A 6,261-nucleotide genomic window follows, 5' to 3' on the forward strand; every position below is an offset into this window, starting at 1 on the left:
TGAAAGGTTTATATTGGATTGGGCTTTATGTGATATTAAATTGTGTTAAGTGAGTTTTACAAAATACACCACACGCGCGCGCGACACCCGCCCGTCCCGACTGGACTGGACCCAATTTTTATTTTGTTATTAAATATTTTAAACCTTTTGACTAATTCTTTTAGATGTTGAAGTCTTATCTACACTATCCCTGATTTTATTCAACAAACCACGTTTTACTCTCATGAACGTTGTCCACTACAACGTTCGTTTTTCAAACTGAAATAAAAGAGTTTTTCATAGCATCGAAAAAGATACAGTTTTCAATTATACAATTTTTCTCTCAAATATTATTTTCTTCTCTGGGCATTAAAATCTTGTTGTTCCAAAGCTTCGCCCTAGAGTGCACTAGGTCGGCGCTTGCTGTGTAAACCTTGGTTGATGATCGGACTTCCAGATTGCACCAGAGTCTGTCGTAATCGCTTTCAGCGCAGTGGTTTTGTCCACGATACAACGTTTACATTCTGATAAGTTTATTATGTTCCCTCTTTTGTACTTAGATAACCAAACACCTAAAACTCTCCCTTTTAGAGGGCGTTTGGTTTAAAATCCGGAATCAGAATGTGATGGAATCGGAATAGGAATGATTTTTTGTTTTTTTTTATTTGGTTCAATTTGTAAACGGAATCGGATTTTATTAATGTCGTTTGGTTCTATAATAACTGGAATCGGAATCAATACCAAACTTATTCAATATTTTTTTAAATAATATTAATAAAATTTAACACAAAACTAATTATTTATTATCAATATTTGAATTATCAAATTGAAATTAAAAATTTGGATTCATATTTAATTTTCAATTTAAATTGTAATATAGCATTGCAAATCAAATCCGTTTAGATAATTCAACCAATAATCTGATAGTTAATTCATTCAAAGTTTGTATGTAATAAGAATTTTTTTCAGTTTAGAAATTATGTTTTCAATTATATAGTACACATCAAGCGTGGATGTAAAAATGAATTAGTAAATTATTATAAAAATAACAAATTTTGCGCCCCTTGTGAGGTTCTCCGCCTGGTTGCCCTAGCCAACTAGGTCTTCTCAGGTTATTCCGGCCGTCCTGGCCAGTTTCTTTGTGCGATTTTCGTGTTACTATTGTTGATTTGGTGCTTACGTAATAGCCATAGGAGAGGAGCTTGAACCTGCATATCAACGACTATGTCTCAACGAAGAGGAAGAACTGGAGGTGGTGATCAATGAGGATGAACTGGTATACGACCCTACAATAAAATTGAAGTTACTAGGCAGATTAATATCCACAAAACCGCTGAACCTGCGATCAATGGCAAATGCGTTCTCGTCAATTTGGAGGACAAATAAGGGGTTTAAGGTGAATGAATGGGGAAGCAGAATGTTTATGGTTGAGTTTGAATCAGAAAAAGATAAAACTAGAGTCCTGGCAGAATCACCTTGGCACTATGACAGACAACTGGTCATCCTAGCAAGCTTCGATTGTATTGTGCAACTTTCTGAAATTGACCTCAACTGCTGTGATTTCTGGATGAGATTAAGCGAAGTGTCATTCTAGTGCATGGGAGCCAAAACAATCGAAAAGATTGCTACATCAGCAGGAAAGGTGGTGAGGGTAGACAAAGAAAGCTTGCAAAAATGGGCGAGCTATGTATGAGTTCATGTTAACATGGATATCAAGAGGCCAATAAAACGCTTTATCAAAATCAGGAGTGGAGGAGGGGATCCGGTTTGGATCAAATGCCAGTATGAGAAGCTCCCAAACTACTGTTACCTCTGCGGAGTCATTGGTCACGTTAAAGATGATTGTGATCAGGAGAATGAGATAATTGAAGGGGAGGATTGGCCGTACGACCCGTCTCTACGAGCTACACCTGTGAAACTTAAATCATTTAACTGCGGATATAGAGAGAAAAAGTGTAGCGATGAGCAATATAGCAAGTCAGAATCAGGAGAGAATAGCATCTCTACAGCTAGAAGACAACTGTTTGCAAAACCTGTTACTGCTGCAGCCATACAAGCACAAACTGACTCAGCTAGCAGGGTTCAAGAGAGCACGGGGGAAGGAGGAGTTGAGGTCGAAAAACAAAATGAAGCCCCAGAACTGATTATAGGAAAGAACGGGAAGGAGATACAACCTACAACACAAATAAAATTTACCATGGGAAGCTTGGATGGAAACCATGGAGAGGGGAAAAGAAAACAGAGAAAGTTCCTGCTCAAGAACATGGCAAGGGGAATTAACACATCTCAAAATCTAGCTGTGACACAGGAGGAGGAACAACGGCCTAGACAGAAACGACCTCTAGATGAGGATATTGAAATGACTCCAATTGATGAATGGAAAAACAGAAGATGCATAGTGTTGAAACAGAAGAAAGGGTGGAGGTTGAAAGGCCCCACCCCGCATTATGAAAATATTTAGTTGGAATATGAGGGGCCTGGGCAACCCCCGCGCATTCTGTGCCCTCAAGCAACAACTGAGGGAAATAGACTCAGACATCTTCTTCCTAATGGAGACAAAACTCTTTGATTATGAACTAACAGGTTTGAAGAGGATGTGCTCACAATATGAGGTTTTTAGTGTATCACCATGTGGAAGGAGGGGTGGGTTACTGCTGGCATGGAAGAAGGAGGTTAGCATTGAGATAAAAAAAAACTATGGAGATCATTGTATTTATTTTCTCGTGCGCAGTCACGAAAATACAATGATTTGGAGAGGCATTGGGTGCTATGGATGGCCCGAAGAAGGAAATAAATTCCGAACATGGGAGTTACTCAGGCATTTGTCAGAACTCCATGATTTTCTACTACTTATGTTCGGTGATTTGAACGAAATCATGTATCCCTCTGAGAAAAGCGGTGGGCGTGAAAGAGAATGGCAAAAAATGGAAGCTTTCTCTGAGTGCTTAACTGACTGTCACCTCCAAGAATTGGCTTTTGAGGGACCGAAATTCATAAGGACCAACGATAGACAGCAGGGAGAGCTTATTATGGAACGTTGGACCGCTTCACTAGCGATGCAAATTGGTTAAATCTGTTCCCACATTATCGGGTGCACCACCTTGTACGGTACGGCTCAGATCACTGCTCGATCCTTCTCAACATAGATGACAAGTGAGGGTCACCTAAAAACAGACAAAGGATCCCCAGATTCGAACGTATGTGGCTTAGGGATGCGAGGTGTCGAGAAGTAATAACTGAAGCTTAGTCTGGGGCTAGGGAGTATATGGAACTGAATCAAAAAATAAATTGTTGCTCTTCATCGCTAAACAAGTGGAACAGAACCGAATTTGGTAACATTCAGCGACAAAGCCATGAATTAACGGACATGCTGTGAAACCTCCAACAAGGAGACCAAACGGAACTAAATAGAGCTGAACAGACATAAGTATAGCAGAAACTCGCTGAAATTCAGACCAGAGAGGAGCTAATATGGAGGCAAAGGGCTCGAACAAGCTGGCTTAGAGAGGGTGACAAGAACACGGGCTTCTTCAATGCCCAAGCATCGGGCAGAAGAAGATCAACTAAAATACAACAACTCAAAGATGACGAAGGTAAATAGGTGGATGATGAAGACGGAATTGGAGCTGTAATTGAGGATCATTTCAGACATTTGCTCAGTGCTGGGGAAGTAAGTAGGGTGGATGAGTTTCTGGAAAATGTTCATGACACCATATCAGAAGATGATAAAGCAATGCTTAACTAGGCGTTTACAGAAGAGGAAGTTAAGGCTGCAATTTTTCAAATCCACCCAGACAAAGCTCCGAGACCTGACGGTATGCCTTCCCTTTTCTACCACTCTTATTGGGATGTTGTAGGACCTGAGGTGACTAAAATGGCTTTAGATTTTCTGAATCATGGTCACATGCCTGAAAAATTAAACCACACTTACATTATTCTGATACCAAAAATCAGTAACCCGACAAAAGTAAAAGATTTAAGACCTATCAGCTTATGCAAATAGACTAAAAGGAACCTTGAATGGAGTAATATGTGAGAACCAAAGTGCTTTTATCACGGGAAGGGCAATTACTGATAACACCCTGATTGCATTTGAACTGTTTCATTCTATGAAAAAACGCATAAAGGGAAAGAAATGGGCTTTTGCTTTTAAACTCGACATGAGTAAAGCATATGACAGAATTGAATGGGTCTTTCTGGAAAAAGTGCCGCTCAAAATGGGGTACCCTGAGCGATTTGTGGGACTAATAATGAGATGCGTTAACTCAACGACACTATCCTTCTTGGTTAATGGCCACCCGATGGGACTAGTGAAGCCCATCAGGGGGCTTCGATAGGGAGACCCTCTATCTCCTTACCTTTTTGTTTTATGTGCTGAAGGCCTCTCTGCTAGAATAAACAGGGAAGAACAAAGTGGCAGAATACACAGAATAAAGGCTGGCAGACATGTCCGGAAATCAGTCATCTATTATTCACAGATGACTGTATTATTTTTTGGTAGAGCAACAGTTGAGGAAAGTGTGGTTGTGAGGCGAATCCTGAAGGACTATGAGAAGGCTTCAGGGCAAATGGTCAACTTCAACAAGTTCGATATAGCCTTCAGCCAGAGTGTGCCCACTGACAGGAAAGAGCTAATCACACAAGTGCTAGAAGTTCAGGAAGTGGGTCATTTTCCAAAATATTTGGGTATGCCAACGTTTATTGGGAGATAAAAAGGGAGTATTTCAGTTTCTTCTCGAAAGGCTTAGCAAGAAAATTCAAGGATGGGGTTCTCACCTATTATCCAGTGGAGGGAAAGAAGTCCTGATTAAGGCAGTTGTGCAATTAATCCCACAATACCTACTCTCATGCTTCATTGTCCCACATTCTTTCTATAGAGATGTACAAAGCTTGATAGGCCGATTCTGGTGGGGCGAAACTGTTGAAAAGAGAGCAATACACTAGCTGACATGGGACGTTCTATGCAAATCTAAACGGGTGGGTGGGCTAGGCTTCCACTGGTTCGAATCGTTTAATAGTGCTATGGTGGAAAAATAAGCCTGGAAGCTACTCACCCAACCCCAAAATCTATATGTCAGACTTTTTAAAGGCAAATATTTTCCTCAAACTGAATTCATGGATGCAAGACTGGGAAGAATTGACAGCTATGCCTAGAGAGGTTTGATAAAGGCTCGCGAAGTAATCAGGAAAGAAATGTGCTGGAAGATTGGGAATGGCAGGAAAGCTGAAATATAGCAATCAAACTGCGTCTATACGTTGAATGCAAAGAGACCATTGACAAAAATGGAGCTAGTTGAATTCACAAAAGTAAACAATCTAATTGACGAAGAGACAAGAGCATGGAACAGGCATGTAATAAGAGCGACCTTCTGTAAGGAGGAGGCCGATGAAATATTGAAGATTCCTCTCAGTAGGCGGCTGCCAAACGATGAAATGTTCTGGCCTAACATAAAAAATGACAATTTCTACGTGAAATCCGCCTACCATGTCGCTGAAGGAATTCGAATAAGTGCTAAAGGAAGAGCATCGAGCTCTAATTTGCAGGGCGATGAATGGAATTGGTTATGGAAGCTGAATGTTCCCCAAAAGCTACAAATTTTTGTATGGCGGTGCTGTAGGAATATCCTACCGACGTACAGTAAATTAAAGGGAAGAGGGGTTGAATCACCTATGATATGCCAGCGGTGCAGATGCGAAGATGAAACACAGGAACATGCTTTAATCAACTGTCATGAGGTGAAGAAAATCTGGAAAGATTTTTTTTGGAACTGATAGGAGATGGAAACAGAAGTTTCGGGATATGAGTGATTGGTTCAGGAGAATGAAGGGGGACGGGCCAAAAGACCGAATAAAGAAAATAGTTGTGATGGCCTGGCTCATTTGGTACGATCACAATAGAATCGTCCATGGAGGAGAGAAGATGCAATTGGGGACGATGATGGAAAAAGCGAAACAACTAATCGTGGAATGGAGGGGTGGAGAGAAAACGGAAAGCACGACAGAGGTGCCGGGGCAGTTGGCTGGGGAAGCAGCAACCAATAACGCAGTGTGGAAGGCACCGGTGAGGATGATGGGAATAATTGATTAGTTAATTAAACGGCTCTTTAAAATGAAAAGACAAACAATAGGAGAAAAATGAGTAATCAAACATCCCTAAGTAACTTAATTAGTTAAGTATCAAATAGATTTAAATGCATATACAGATAATCATAATCACATCACTATTGGTAATGTTTCATAATAACAAAATTTGAATTTATGTTACTAAAATAATTGATTATT

The sequence above is a fragment of the Euphorbia lathyris genome, chromosome 3, assembly GCF_963576675.1.
Source record: "Euphorbia lathyris chromosome 3, ddEupLath1.1, whole genome shotgun sequence".
Classification (NCBI taxonomy): domain Eukaryota; kingdom Viridiplantae; phylum Streptophyta; class Magnoliopsida; order Malpighiales; family Euphorbiaceae; genus Euphorbia; species Euphorbia lathyris.